This window comes from Chinchilla lanigera, unplaced genomic scaffold (genome assembly GCF_000276665.1).
Source record: "Chinchilla lanigera isolate Chin_1 unplaced genomic scaffold, ChiLan1.0 scaffold00012, whole genome shotgun sequence".
NCBI classification, from domain to species: Eukaryota; Metazoa; Chordata; class Mammalia; order Rodentia; family Chinchillidae; genus Chinchilla; species Chinchilla lanigera.
In genome coordinates, this window is record NW_004955413.1 from 22,441,299 (window position 1) to 22,457,250 (window position 15,952).

The following is a 15,952-nucleotide window of genomic DNA, read 5'->3' on the forward strand; positions in this document are numbered from 1 at the left end:
CCCCCTATTATTATGTTATCCTTCTTTTATTCTTTAAAATAAAAAAAAGTTTAGAATGGCTGGCTCAGAAGGTATATCATTTAAACACAAGTGGTATATGACAGTGCCCATTGTTTTCATTGCTATCAATTATCAGTTGTCTTAAAAAAAAAAACAGGTCTTTGCATAGAAGGAATTTCTTAAGGTCTGTTGGGGTGTTCTTGTTTTGGAAAATGAGGAAAGAATGCAAATAGGTATTATGTTTCAGCATTATTTTAAAGAGACAAGAGGGCGTTTATTAATCACTCCTCCTGAGACTCAAATCAAATGCTGTGAAGGCCCTTATTAAGTGTGATAGTAGGTAATGATGACAATGACTGACATTTATCTGCTTCACTCTGCACCAGTAATTGCTCTAATTCTTCATTAGTAATAACTCAGTATTCTCCCAATAACCTTTGTAGTGTGTACCATTCACATCCCTGTTTACAAAGGAAGAAACTGAAAAACAGATGGAAAGTGACCTGCTCAAGATCAGAAACCTACTAAATGATAAACCCAGCCAGAGACACTCAGGAACCCCCACACTACTTCTCCTCACCTTGCTGCCCATGAGGAGTGGAGTGAGGCCAACAGGAGACTGGAGCCTGTAGCAAATACTTGGGAGACACTAACAGATGAAAGAATAAAGCAGAGAGATAGGAGGTGATACCTGAAGGAGCGCATAGGAAGCAGAGCTGGGAATGGTATGTAAAGTAGCCTCCAAGGAGACCGGATGAGAAGCAGGGCATAACTTCACTGGCCCCAAGCCTACAGAGTATTGTGACTGTCAATCATGACTTGTTAACTTGATTGAATTGAGAACTGCTTTGAAGATAAGTAAAGCACACTTTGGGTGTGCCTGGTGGGTCATGGAAGTGTGACCTTGGGTAGCATATGCAGTCCCTGGTCCCTTTCCTCTATGGCACAGTTTCCCTGTTCTGTGGCCTCACCACCATGAGCTAAGCAGCTTTGTCCTGCCACACCCTTCTGCCCTGATGCTTCTGTCTTGGGGCCAGCCACTTATGGACTAAAGCTGTTGAAAGTGTAAGGCAGATTAAACCCCTCCTCCCTTAGGTGGTGAGTGTTGGCTATTGTGTCCCAGGGGTGGGAAAGCTGATGAATATGGATATTCATGGCCGCCTTGAGTCTATACCATATGTGGGAAGAAATAGAAGATGACATGAGTGAAGTGAAAGTTCCCAGAAGTAAATATCTTGGTGATCTGGCATCGAGGGAGTCTCCAACCACCCTGCAGGGAAGCCTGAGCCCCTCTTAAGTATGAATGCACAGCCTAAGGTCAGGTGAATGACAAAGACATCAACATGGAGAAAAATAATTTTAAAGGCAAAGAACAATTTTTTAAACCCAAAAGCACATCTGTAGGGAGCTTATACATTCTTTTTTGGTACTGGGAATTGACCTCAGGACCTTGTGCTTGCCAGGCAGGTGCTATGCTACTCTGTTATCCCTGGCCGTATAAAGTTATTTTTGAAAAGTGAGAATAAGATACAGTGAAAGGGAGAAATATAATGGAATATGAAAAAAGAACTCGTGGGGATTAAAAGATGATTTATAAACAACTCTAGGAAGAGATTGAGGGAAAATCAATGATCCAAGCATGCTTGGTAGTATATCTGTAATCCCAGCAACTCTGAAGGAGGTGGCAAGAGGATGGTGAGTTCCAGCCCAGCCAGGGCAACTTAGCAACATCCTGAGTCAAAATGAAAAACTAAAAAGTGATGAGGATGTAGCTTTTTTTTTTTTTTTTTTTTTTTTTTTTTTTTTTTTTTCTCCGGTACCAGGAACCGAACTCACGACCTTGCGCTTGCCAGGCAGGCGCTTTGCCGCTGAGCTAAATCCCCAGCCCAGGATGTAGCTTTATGGTAGAGTGATTATGGTGTGAGGCCCTGGCTCCTGAGTACAACAACAACAACAACAACAACAACAAGAAGTTGGAGAAAATTGCCATAGAGTTAAAAAACAGTGGAGCTAAATGAGGAACAGAAAGAGCACAAATATACAACCTAATGTTACAGCTCAAGCTTCTAGAAAAAGAAGAGCCAGATGAACACAAAGCCCATGCAAGGGAGTTAATAATGAAGATTAGAGCAGATATTCACACAATAGAGACCAATAAAACAATACAAAGAATTAATCAAAGACTTTGTTCTTTGAAAGAATAAATAAAATTGATAAACTTTTAGCCAACCTTTCAAAAAAGGAGAGAATAGACTCCAATTCATGCATTGAGAAATGAGAAGGGTAAAATCACTACTGATTCTGTGAAAATTCAGAAGATCATCAGTATCTACTTTGAAACTCTTTACTCTAATAGGTTGGAAAACACAGAAGAAATGGACAGGTTCCTAGATATGCGTAAATTACCAAAGCTGAAACAAGCAGATAAAAAAATTCTCTATACCCCAATATCTGTTAATGAGATTGAAAATGTAATTTAAAACTTACCCCAAAAGAAAAGTCCAGGTCCTGATGGATTCACTGCGGAATTGTATAAGGAATTTAGAGAAGACTTAATGCCAATACTCCTCAGATTCTTTAATGAAATTGAAAGCAAAGCAATTCTCCCTAATTCATTCCTAGAGGCAACTATTACCCTGATTCCAAAACCAGACAAACACCCACCCAAACTAGAGAACTATAGGCCAATCTCCCTAATGAACATAGATGCAAAAATCCTCAATAAGATCTATATTAGCAACAGAATTCAACAACACATCAAGATTGTATACCATGACCAGTTGGGATTTATCCAAGGAATGCAGAGACGTTTCAGCATATGCAAATCAATAAATGTAATATACCATATGAACAGAGCCAAAGACAAAAATCACACGATCATCTCAATAGATGCAGAAAAAGCTTTTGACAAAGTCCAACATTCATTCATGATAAAGATCCTCCAGAAAATCAGAATAGATGATCTTTACCTCAATCTGATAAAAAGCACTTATGACAAACCAACAGCCAACATCATACTAAATGGACAAAACTGAAAGCTTTCACTCTCAAATAAGGAACAAGACAAGGATGTCCATTATCACCACTCCTGTTCAATATAGTTCTGAAAACATCATCCAAAGCAATTAGACAAAAGAGAGAAATAAAATGAATAAGCATAGGAAAGGAGGAAGTTATCCTATCATTATTCACAGATGACTTGTTACTCTCAAAGAAGACCTCCAAAACTCCACCAAAAGACTCCTAGAGTTAATAACCACATTCAGTTGCATAGCTGGATACAAAGTCACTACTCAAACATTAATAGCATTGTTATACAGAAACAACAACCTCATTGAGAGGGGAATTAGTGAAATGACACCTTTCACAATAGCATCAAAAAAAAAAAAACAAAAACAAAAAACCAACCAAAAAAATCACCTAGAAATCAATCTAACAAAGGAAGTAAAGGATGTGTATATTGAAAATCACAGTACTCTGAAAAAGGATGTCAAAAAGGATACCAGAAAACGGAAATATATCCCTTGCTCATGGATAGGAAGAACCAAAATAGTGAAAATTGCCATACTGCCAACATGCTGTGCAGATTCAATGCAATCCCAATCTCAATACCATTAACATACCTCACAGAACTAGGGAAAACATCCCAAAATTCATCTGGAAGCATAAGAGACCTAGAATAGCAAAGGCAATCCTGGGCAACAGAGGCAAGGCAGTGGGTATCACAATCCCTGACATGAAATTATACTACAAAGCTACTGTGATAAAATCAGCATGGTACAGGCCAAAAAGACTTGAGGACTAGTGGAACAGATTAGAAGTTGCAGACACAACTACAAGCACGCAGCCACCTTATCTTTGACAAAGGGCCTGAACAAATTCACTGGAAGAAACATAGCCTCTTTAATAAATGGTGCTGGAGAAACTGGCTGCCCACATGTTGAAGACTAAAACTAGACCCATGTCTATCACCATGCACTAAAATAAAGTCTAAAAGTGATCCAATTTTTATTTATTTATTTTTTTTTGTTTTTCTCCGGTACCGGGAACCGAACTCATGACCTTGCGCTTGCCAGGCAGGTGCTTTTGCCGCTGAGCTAAATCCCCAGCCCCTGATCCAATTTTTAAATATTAAAACAGACACACTAAATCCACTGGAAGAGAAAGTAGTTAGAAATCCTAAAGACATAGGGGTAGGCACAGATTTCATGAACAAAACCAAAACTGCACAGGAAATACTTTAAAGAATCAACTACTGGGATCTTATCTTATTAAAAAGCTTTTGCACATCAAAAGCAATCCGCAAGAGCATAACAAGACAACCCACAGAGTGGGATAACATTTTTAGGTAACTGTCCCTCAGGCAAAGGACTTCTTTCTAGAACATATAAAGAATTGAAAAAAATCAGACCCCCCCCAACCAAAGACTCAATCCAAAAATAAGTATCTGAGATGAATACACACTTTTCAGATGAAGAAATACAAATGGCAAATAAATACATGAAAAAATGTTCAAAATCATTGGTCATTTGAGAAATGCAAATAAAAATGACACTGAGATTCCATCTCACCTCAGAAAGAATGGCTATTAGCAAGAAATGAACCAATAATAAATGCTGGAGGGCATGTGGGAAAAAGGAACCCGTTTCCACTGCTGGTGGGAGTGTAGACTGGTACAACCATTGTGAAAATCTATGTGGAGATTCCTCAAAAAACTTGGATTAGAGGTCCCATCCAACCCAGCTATTCCCCTTCTGAGTACTTTCCCAGAAGAAGTGAAAACATTATAACAGTGATATATGTGCACCTATGTTTATAGCGGCCCGATTTGTAATAGCTAAATCTTGGAAACAACCCAAATTCCCATCAACTGAGAAATAGATAAAAAAGATGTGATATTTTTATATAATGAAGTACTACTCAGCTGTAAAGAAGAGTAAACTAGAGGCTTTTATAAGTAAATAGATGCAATTAGAGACCATACTTATAAATGAAATAAATCAAATTTGCATGTGTAAACACCATATGGTCTTGCTAATGTAAGAAACTGAAAGGCTAAATAAGATCCAAGATCTACAATCTACAATCAAAATCTTGTGAAAGGAAAAGAAACTGCCCAAAAACAAAAAACGATAGGGATGGATGAAAGGAGAAAAAGAGGAAGGGAAAAGAAAAAAATATATATACAAAAGATAAATAAGATATGTATATTATTGATTCTTTTAATTCATTGAAAATCCAGTTTATACATATATTGTTTGATCAAATATGCACGCTTATATCTTGTAATCTGAGTAAGTACTGTAAAGATAATAACATGCAACGTATGAACCATTGTTAATCTCCTATTATCTTTCTTTAATATTCTGTATCATTGTTTTTATTGTTTGTTTACTTTAAAACAAAAAATAAATTAAAGGAAGAGTTTTTGTAACTAATATAAATGTTTTATATGTTCTATATGTTCTCTTGTCTGTTCATCTGCCTGTTAATGTTTTTAATAGCTGCTTAAAGTATTTCAGCTGCTTCAGTGAAAAAACTTGAGTTCATATCAAAAAATTACTAACTATAAAATGGCCAATGCATTATGGTTTCCCAGTGGTTTTCTCTAGATAACCCACCTGCCATGTGGGTTAAGAGGATAGAGGCTGCCTGGCTACACTCCAGACCTGCAGTCTGCTTCTGCTGAAACCCTGAGCTTCCACCCGAGCCTGAAGATGTCAGGGGGTGACTGAAAAGGGATGAAAACGCACGGTATCTCTGACCCCATGTCGCCTCTGCCCCCACATGCTGCCTTAACTTCTGAGTCAGATGCTACTCAGCTCTGCACATAAACATGCGGATCATTTGAGAAATCTTCGATCCAGGACTGTAATCCACGGTTAACTTGACCTACATTTGCCTCTTTCCTCTCCTTCATGGATAAAGATCTCCACCAGCCAACCTGAACAGAAATATGAGACCATGAAAGGAGCGAAAAGGGGCATTTCCTGAGTTCCTGGACAATCTCTATCCATTTCCTGAAATAGCCCAAATTGTCTTCCCGTTTTTCAGTCTGTCTCTCTCCCTCATTATTCCTGTCCTATACCTGTGACTGCCTGAACTCCTGCTTCTTCTTATATTTTTGTCAATGAATGAAGTGTTTTTTGCTCCCCAACACTTCTCTCTTAGGCTGTTTTTTCTGTGGTTTGAGGTTCCAGACCTAGGCTTGGTAACACAAGAGAATGTGGCCCAGTCATGACCACAAGACACAAGAGGAAGTCAGCTGAGGGACTTATAAGGGGCTTGCTGCTCTAAGGGACGGCTGTGACAGGATTCATGGCTTCCCTTCCAACATTCTTCCTGTTTTGAATGCTGCTTTTCCCTGGATTCAAGCAGGATTTAGAGGCCACCAGACATGAGCCAAACCAGAGAGCAAGAGTGCGCAGGCAGAACGAGAGGGTTTTGGTTGACTCCCCACATAGCAAAGAGTCTGCACCCAGGGTCTCATCTTTCTACGTCACTCTTGCGCTCAGTGACCCTCGCCTGGGCCTTAGCCATGTGCTGATGTGCACAGTGCTCCATCCTGCCTGACAGGGACACAGTGAGCCATCCTCGTGGCTGAGCCTGCAGCCTGCAAAGGTTCCTGGAAAGGCTGTTTGTGGGCAGAGCAGTGAGCTGTTGGGAAGAAGCCCAGGTGTCACCTGCCTGGCTCTGGTCCTGGCCACCTGCACAGCCTAGATAAGGAGCCCTCCTTTCCCTATCCGCGGTGGAGAAGAGATGCTCACCACAGCCTCCCCCTCCCAGTGACTGCAAGGCACTCTCCTTGGGGAAGGAAAGAAAGGGTTAAGACAACATTCTCCTTGAAGAAATCCGCCAGGGTCTAGTTCAAGTCTCTGAACCCAGTAAACTGGTGCTCCTGCTCCCCTTAGCTCCTCCTTCCTCACATGTTTGTGTCCCTCATACACCTGGCTCCAGACTCCTGCCTAGATCATGGTCTGTAACCCCTGACCCAAGCCTTTGCTAGGTTGTGCCCTTCCCTGGATGCCTCCCCACCTTCCCCTCTGTGCAAGGCCAGCTCCCACGCCACCTTGTGCCTACTTGCTGCCCCAAGAACTGCCATGCTCCTCTGGAATGTGGCGCCCTCCTGGGTTGTGTCCATATCATGCTTCTGTGGGCACGTAGCTCCCCAATAGACTGAGTGTCCCAGCAAGAGCCCTGTTGTCATCTCATTTCCATCTCCATTGGGGCTCCTACTGCCAACCAGGCTGACTTCTACCCTCCACCCAGGTGCCCCAAACCCAGCGTGGGAGGCATTTACTAGACACAGGGCCCCGGCCTCTGAGGATGCAGAGCGGGTTCAGCTTTCCTCCCAGTTCAGTTATTCCATTTGCTTTTGTTCTGTCTCCATCATCAGCTATTTCTGGTAGAGAACAGATAGGACTGTGTCTCCAGTTTTACACACATTACATTACTGATTTCATGTTTTGTGCTTCTACCCGATTTTAATAGTTTCAATCTATTTGTCTGGGTCTGCTCCTCTAGCCTTAATATTTTCCATGATGGGAAGGAGGGCAAAGGTGGGGGCTAAAAGGCTCCAGAATTTTGGAACATAATCAGCATTTCCCTTCTGACTTTGAAATGTGCCTCAGATGTGGCCCAGTCATGCAGCCCAGGTTATAGAACATCTAGCCCAGGTCATAGAACACAGAGAAAAAATGTGCAAGTGCAGGGGGTTGGTGTTCAGAGCATTTTTGTTTTTAATCCTAAAGAGGAGAAAATCTTAGCTGGGCATGGCAGCCCCTACCTGTGATTCTAGCATTAGAGGGTTTGGAACAGAAAGATGAGGAGGAGTTCAAGGCCAGCCTGGGCTACAGAGCAAGACCTTTTCTCAAAACAACAGCCAAACAACTAAATAGCCAAACCTAATAAACAGGAAACCAAAACCAAAACCAAAAACCCCCAAGAACAATCCAAAGACAAGAAACAAAGGAGGGAAATCACTAACTATCCAACCATAAGGGAGTAGACAGTGTTATCTACTCCTGCAAGGGAATTCTGGACCACCCTTGTACAGAATGAGAAGAGGCACGCACAGAAACACCCTTGGAGCCTGTAAGACAGATGCTGCAAACATCTGGCTGCACAGATCTCAGTGTGGCGAGCCCATGGGAGTGTCGTGGGTGTGTGCCTTGGTGCATGTGAGATTTAAGTTGTACCTGGCTGCCAACATTTGAACTGTAACTTTCACCACTTTTACACTAAGTGCTCCTCATTTCTGGGATGTGACAGCTGTGTCCCCACATTCCCTGCAGAGCATTCTCTGGAACTGAGAAGCCAGCAGCCCCTTCCCAACTTTCCTCTTTTTCACAGCCACTGTGGCCTCTGGGGTCACAGTGCTTGCTGTCCTCTCTCACTGCACTGCATCCACCTCACTGTAACATGGGCAGCAGCTGGCTGGGGGCTCAGCAGGGCAGGGGACCCTAACTCTGTCCCTCAGGATTAAAAGCAGAGGGGTTCCGAGAGGGGAAGTGACAGTGTCACACAGCTCCTGGTGGACAGAGTGGGGCCCACCATTGGTCCTGTTATGCTGGGATTGGAACACAACAGGGAATTTTAAATTCAAAAGTTTCTAGGTGCATCCTGCTTCAATAAACACAGAAGCTTACCTGATATGTTGTCATTGGCGTCGCTGTGATCTTAGGATGGCACTGAGGTCACCAGGTGATTCTGCAACCTCCCAATTCGAGTCCCTATGTCTGGGCACCATTCCCATCTGGACATACAGCATAGCCTTTATCTTCTTCCTCTCACTTCCACAAGCTGAGCAGAGGATCAGACTGTGCAGGCCTGACACCTACCTGCTCGGCTCCTTCCCAGGACCCTGGGCAGGTGAGTCTCCTCTCGGGTCCTCAGTTTCCCCACAGGACCTGGCACAGCGCAGGTCCTCAGAGACATGGTGCTGAGACAACCTCTGGCCTCTTTGTATCCAAAAGAAACACTGCTCACATCAGGCTTCCGAAGCAGGCCAGGCTGCAGGTAACCAGGCCAGAAGGACAGGGGGACTCTAGGGCCCCTGACTTCCTCCATGGCCTTTGGTTTCTCCAAATTTCCCAGTGGGTGGCCATGACCACGTCCACCCTGCCTCAGTGTCACTTTGCCCCAGCTGCATGAGCCCAGGGAGCTTTGCGACCCATCTGTGTGCTCCTTCTCTTCTCTTCAGCTTAAGTTATAGGAGGAGGGGAGCAGGCACAGACTTGGGTGCCAACTCGGGCTCTGTTTCTGCTTAACTGAGCCACACGCTCTTGGGCTCATTTGTAAAATGGACACAAAATCTTTGACTGACAGAGAGGTTGTGAGGATGAGGATCGGGTGGAGCCTCAACTTACCAAGGGACCTTCTCCTGCTTCTGCGTTGGGACGCGACCCAGCCGTCCTGAGCTGTGTGGATCCAGTCACCAGCTGTGGGCTGTATAGGGACCAGTGTTATCCTCCAGCAGCCAGAGCCAGGCCCAAGATATGGAAAGTGCAAGTCACAATTTCTGAGCAGTGCACGATTATACACCCCAAATATGGCCTGCTGGGCACCACCCTCACCCCACCCACCTTGCTGACCCACTGAGAGCAACAAGCTCAGATTCCACATTCTCTGCCCCAGCCCAGCCCAACCCAGTTGTGGGATCATCTATAGTCTTCAAGAAGGATGATCCACCACTGGAAGAGTGTGGGACCTGCCACAGATTACTCCCCATACCATCATGGGCTTGTACCTACCTCCTTCCTCTCTGCCCCTTCCCCTGGCATGTCTGCCTCACCCTTGTGAAGCATCAGCAGTAGTGTTGCCTCCTGCATGCTCTGCACACTTACTACATGCTTGGTCTCCTGCTGTTGTGGAATGTGGTGTCCACGTGGCATCTAGACATTTGTTCTTATGGATTCTTCTGCCAAGAGTACCTGCTTCCCCACCTGGAGCTGTCATGCATGGCTTCCTCTGGGGTCCCTCCAACATCCTCCAGCAGAGTCCACAGCCCCCTGCTCTACTCCATGGCACCTTGGGGGAGAGGCCAAGGTTTACAGCTTTGCTGCCAGGTAGAAATCACTTTGTTCAGTAGAAATCACTACCAGGTAGAAATCACTTTGTTTCCAGGTCAGTAGGACATGCAGCTGGAGTGCTGGGGGACTTTTCTGCTTCTGCGCCACAGAAGCTCTGTAAAACAAGGCTGGACCACAGCCCTTACCCTTCCACTGGGGATGTTCCATCTTGGGCCAATGTTCAAGTGACCTTATGGTCATCCCTCACCCAACTTTTGAGGGAGGGGCAGCGGGTGACTACTCAGGAACCACATACTGCGGTTTGCAGTGCATTCACACTTCCACTTAACTGGACTTCTAAAACGATTCTGGAATGAGCTTAATCTCTCCTAGTTTCAATAGACTGTTATGGTTGATACACTGTGTCAACTTGGACAGGCTAGAGGTTTGGCTAAGTGACTCAGCAGTTCTGCATCCTGGGGTGAAAAGGAAATGCTCTTCCCCTCCTGGGGTATTGTTCATTATGTCAACTTGGGAAGTTTAGAAGATTAACTATGTGACTTAGCAGAGTGTCAGAGTGCTTACTTTGAATTCATCTTGAGCCTGTGCAAAAGATGGGCATGGAGATTATGTGAGTGCTACTTGCACCCGGGTGAGGGTGGCCTGCTCACAATAATGGAGGGAAACAGGCTTGCTCTTCTCTGCCACTCCTCCCTTTTGCTCTTATTGCTTTGCTCTTCCACTGCCATAAACTGTTGCTCTCTGCCATGTGCCACTCTGCCTTGGAGCCAGTCAAGTCTGGACTGAAACCTCCACAAATGGTAAGCTAAAAAAACCTTTCCTTCCTTCATTTTGGGCATTGGGTATTTTGTCTCAACAAGGAGAGAAAAGTAACTAAGACATAGACATAAATAGTCTGATGTAAATAGTTGGATGTATTTAAGGGATAAGTCATCTAACTTAAGGTTAAAGGAAACTGATGGAAGGGGAGAAGCTATGGTTTTCATCTAGAAACTCAGATGAGAAGGCAAGACATAAGCTGTTTTTCACATTTAGACACCTTGAAAAAGAATACTTAGAGTCGTCACACATGTCTCCTTCCAGATTTTAGAGGAAATGTTAGGAAGAATCATTTTTATTTGCAGGCGAAGAAGGATGCACATGTGTGTCTGGTAGTCGGGGACTTCACTGTCCTTGGCACAGATTCAGGTGGCTGCCTGATCTGACACTCCCTTACCCCAGGGTTTGTGTTTTTATCATTCATCTCCCTTTCCATGTTCCTGGACTGATTGGTGCAAGAACACAGTCACCCAACCTGAAGCTCTTCAGCCTCCTAAGAATTTGAATCCTTACTAAAAGATAGAGACTCAAGGTTTTTGGATCTAAGCATGTAATACACAACCCTCCAAGGGAGTGCCATGATTTCCTGAAGTTGGACCCACTCTAGTTCCTGTTGTCTGTAGCTTTTGTAGATCTTTTTCTTTTTAAAATCCTCTTCGTACCCCGATTTCCTTTCAAAGCATCTTCTGTTCTGTTTTTGTGAGTCAGACTCCATTTCTGTGTCTCATCCAAAAGAACCCCAAGTAACACAAGCATCACAGTGAAACTACATCAAAAGCACCATGGACTTTCAATCCTCAGGGATCAGGGGTGAAGTGTGGATGGATTACTGAACAGTACATGGCTCAGTACATGAAATACCCAATGCCCCAGTGAAAACTAGGAAGGAATGGAAAGCACCCAATCAATTATCAATGAATATTGAGAAGAAGTGAATTACTACTCAGGTGATGAGGCATTTGGGTGGAGGTGGCTCTGGTGACATTTTCAGGAGGAAATGGAAGAATCAGTGGAAGGATTCAGGGACACATTGGCTGATGGAGGCTCAGAGTGAGTGGGAAAAGTCATCTGCATTATTATGTAAACAAGGGGACCTACAGGGTCCTGGGGACACCTCAGAAGGACAGGAGAATACCATCAGTGAATCTGGTTCTTCCTCTGGAGTCCACCACATGACTCACATGTTCCCCAGGAGTCATAGGGAATCAGTGCCCACCGGGGCAAGTCCATATGGGATAGGAGCTTCCTTCCTTCCTTCCTGGAGAGGAAGATACTGAGGACCTTCCCATAGACTCCTCAGATGGTTCTGGCAGGGCTGATCATCCATATGGTGAACAAATCAAGAGCGTGCCATTTTATTGTCTTTCTGTCTTCCCTTGTGTCATTTCCCCCAGTCCCTCAATCCTGCTCCCAGAATCAGCTCATAGATAACTCTGTGTCAGCTTTGCCCCTGGCTCTGCGGATGGAGACTACAGGTTATAACAGGTCCCTCAAGCCTGCAGAATGTCTTGGGAGTTGAGTGCTTAGAATAATGGAAAGTGGCTGGAGGGCTAAAGCAGGTGCTTGATCAAATTTATAACCTTAAGGGCCAACCTGACCCAATGTGGAGAGTACACAGGGGCAATGCCACAAAGAAGCACAATTTGGAAGATCTTGTAGGAGTCTAGGTGAAACAGGAGGGACATTTGGATGAGATGTTTGCTGTGTAACTGTCTCTCCCTGTCCCTCTCCTGCTGAGTGTCTCACCCACCTGCACACAGGCCCTTCTGATCCTAATCCACCCCATGTGCTGCTGTGGACCCTGGTCTCTGCCTGCTGTGGGGGAATGTAAGTGTGCTCAGCCCCAGTCACACATGATGAGCTTCATCTGGGTGTCCCGTGGGCTGTAGGTGCCAGAGGCTGAAGGAAATCACTGGCTGGGAGAAGAGGAACTCAGGTTGTGGGTAGGAAGGTGGTGGAGAACTTGCTTCCTGAAACCCAGAGAGAAGGTTGCAAAGGAACCTGGAATCTGGTGCCCAAGAGCGCCCATCAGTGAGCAAAATGAAGGCTCAATGTGCCAGCAGGGGTATCTAGCTTGATCATAGCAATTTTGAGATGTAATTGACAGGATTGTCCCATTTCTAATCCTGGCCCTCTCTTCCTTGTATATTTTGCCCCATATTATAGAAAACCATAATCAGCAGAGTGACATATGGGGCTGTACTACCAGATCCTGTTGAGTCTGAGCAAGGAATGTACCTAATTTCTTGATATTAGCTTAAGATGAAGCCAGGTATATTGTAGCTTGGAGGAATTCACTTTTATTTTGCTCACTGTTTAATACCTTTAACCTGACACAAGTTGTGGGGATCTACCGATCTTATTGTTGCCTTGGAGCATGCTTCTTTCCGTAGTTCTCCACTAACAGTGAGACATCTTGCAATCCTGAATCTAGCTCTCTGTTTTTAAAATCCTGGATGTTTATCCTTCTTTAGTTGATCTCCTGGCACCTTATACATATGGAAGTTGGTTATATGCATTCACTTTTTCCAGAACAAGCAGTTAAAATTCACTGAACAAAAGTCTGTAGAACACCAGACAGAAGAGCCAGATGGATCTGACATGTCATCTTGCCAACACGCTCTTTCCCAAAAGACGATGAAACTGAAGCTCAGGTAGGTTGTACCTCTTGACCCTCGCCTGGTTGATCTCTGCACATTATCTCGATTCTTGACCCATTCTTTATATCTCATTTCACTTTACTTCCCTCCACCCCAAGTCAACCACTGTTCCAATTCTGCATTTGGAATTCCACTGGTCCCTCAGAGCACCCTGGCCCCATTGGGGTTGGGTACTTACCAAGCACTCCACATTCTCTGCCTTCATCATTTCACCATTGTGGTGGAATGACAACTGGTGATCAACTTGTAACACTCAGGTGAACTGAACCAGTGTGGTGCTGGCCATGGGAGGCCCACCTGAGGATTATTGCTGGCAGCACAAGTGGCAGAACTGGAGTAGAGGAGCTGTAGGGAGCTGTTGGTTCTCTGGGAGGACCTTGTCATGCTGCCTTTCCTGATGAACCCAACTCTTCTCATTGTCAAATGAACTTGGGACCTTGTTGTGGCTGAGAATGGCTATGGTTCACTTTGGGGAAGCTCTGGTCCTCACTTTGAGCATTGCTTCCTGGCTGTGGAGGAGAAGATAGATGGTGCACTGGTCAGATACTGGAGAAGCTTGTCATGTGGGCTTTCCTGATAGGAGCTGGCTGCTCTCATTGGAAGAGGAGCTTGGGACGTTGCTGAGCATGGCTGTGGTACCTCTCATGGGAGCTCTGGCTCTTACTTTGAGCATCGCTTCCTAACTCCAGTACTGATTCCTCAGCTTGCTAGCACAGACCCTTCATCCTGCTGGCACAGACTTTCTAGCTTCCACCACTGACCTTTGGGCCTTCCTGGCACAGATCTCTGAAACAGGCCTGCATGAGACATTGTGGTGGGCTCTTGGCCTGCAGCTGAACTCGTGGGGAGCAGTGTAATGGGCTCTAGGTCTTCAGATTGGCTCATTCAGGACATTACCATGGGATCCAGGCCCTCAGGTGGATTCTGTGGTCTTTATTGTGTGGACAGATTTCCTGCACTCTTCTTGTATATGACTTTTTGTGTGAGTGTTATAAAGTAATCTTATAATTAAGTGTCCTGTATTGTATTGGTCCCCTTGCAAAACCCCAGACTACAACATCCACGGTCATTATTCAAAAAGTCACTGTCTGACTGAGACAAGGGTAAAATGACATTGGAAAGACAAGGTTAGAGACCACCAGGCGTAGACTGTGTTCCTGCTAGGACATAAGACTAGGAGGTGGGTGGAAAGTGGAACCCTATTTTTTTCTGCACTCCAACAGTTCTAACTCTGGCTCTTCCCATGTGTAGTTGTTCAGTTTTTCTGACTTTCCCCTTGCTTGTTCCTGCATCTGTCTCTGTCAGCTCCCCAGTGTACTCCTCAATCCAAAATGAACTTTCTTCCATTGCCCCTCCTCTCTAGGCTGCTCTTGTCCCTTATTTCAGGATCTGGGTTCTTGGCTGTACTCAGACAGAAGTGCCAAGTTCCTTAAAACCCCATTCTATAGACTCGATCTCCTCCTCTTTCCTCTCTATTCACATGCTTCCACTTGTCCGTGCCTTTGTCCAGCACATCTCCCTTGACCTCTACAATTCTTGTGGAATGGGCTCCTGGAAGGAAGCCTGACTGTGAACTCCAATGCATCTGACTAAGGTCCTCCACCCTGCCCTCCAGCTCTGCGCCTGCAGTGGTGGGTTTCAGCCAACTCTGCCTTTCCCCCATCATGCAAATGCGTTCACTCTTCCTCAAGGCTGTGCACATTCATCAGAAGGAAGGTACCAGTGGTGCCTGCACCTCTGGAGTGGCTCCTTTTGTGATTTTCAGAGCAGCCCCTGCTTCTCATTATGAAGAGAGATTGTCCCAGTGGGCACCAGGGGTTGGCACTGGCTATTGAATGAAGGTTGATTTTGGCCTCCTTGATTGCACTGTGTTTCTTCTCAGTGACTTTCAGGAGCTAGATCCAGTCCTTGGTTATGGTAATATCATTGGGTGAAGTCTCACTCCCCTGCTTCATCTCCCCTTTTGACCTCTACTTCTCCAGGCTGACCTGTCCCCAACTGTAAGTGTGGCTAGGAGGCAGGGCAGGGAGGAAGTGAACACCTGAGCCCTGAGGAGAGGGTGAGGATGGGAATCTGCACAGAGTCGGGGTTGGGAGATCCATGGGTCTCTCTCACACCTCTTCTTCTCCCTCATTGACTCCTCCATGGGGTAACTTGGCTTTAGCGGTGCCACTTGAGGTCTAGTATGCAAGTAAGAATTGATCGAGTAAAGGAAGTGTAAATACATAGGGAGGATGCGTGTGCTATGATAATGGTAGTGTGTCCATGAGGTTTTCCTTAGAATTATCTGAGCTTTTCAGGCTGGAGGAGAGGAGAAAACAAATTGTAGGATGGAAGGGGAGAAAACCCGGGCAACAGCCAGGGGCAGGGAGGGGCCATGTGTTCTGTAGCTCCCTCCAAGATGGCAGCAAGGGCCGAATGGACTTCACCCAGGGTGTGCTC

General features: G+C 45.0%; 1 protein-coding gene across 1 annotated transcript in view; it reads right to left on the reverse strand.

The window, feature by feature from the left end:
* The window catches only part of LOC102005923 (apolipoprotein L3-like), a 28,338-nt gene extending 18,865 nt beyond the window's left edge, over window positions 1-9,473 (reverse strand). Inside the window, exon 1 of the mRNA XM_005379647.2 lies at window positions 9,369-9,473. The gene's annotated coding sequence lies outside the window, so the exon portion shown is untranslated. The remainder of the gene's footprint in view (window positions 1-9,368) is intronic.
* Window positions 9,474-15,952: the final 6,479 nt, after the last annotated feature.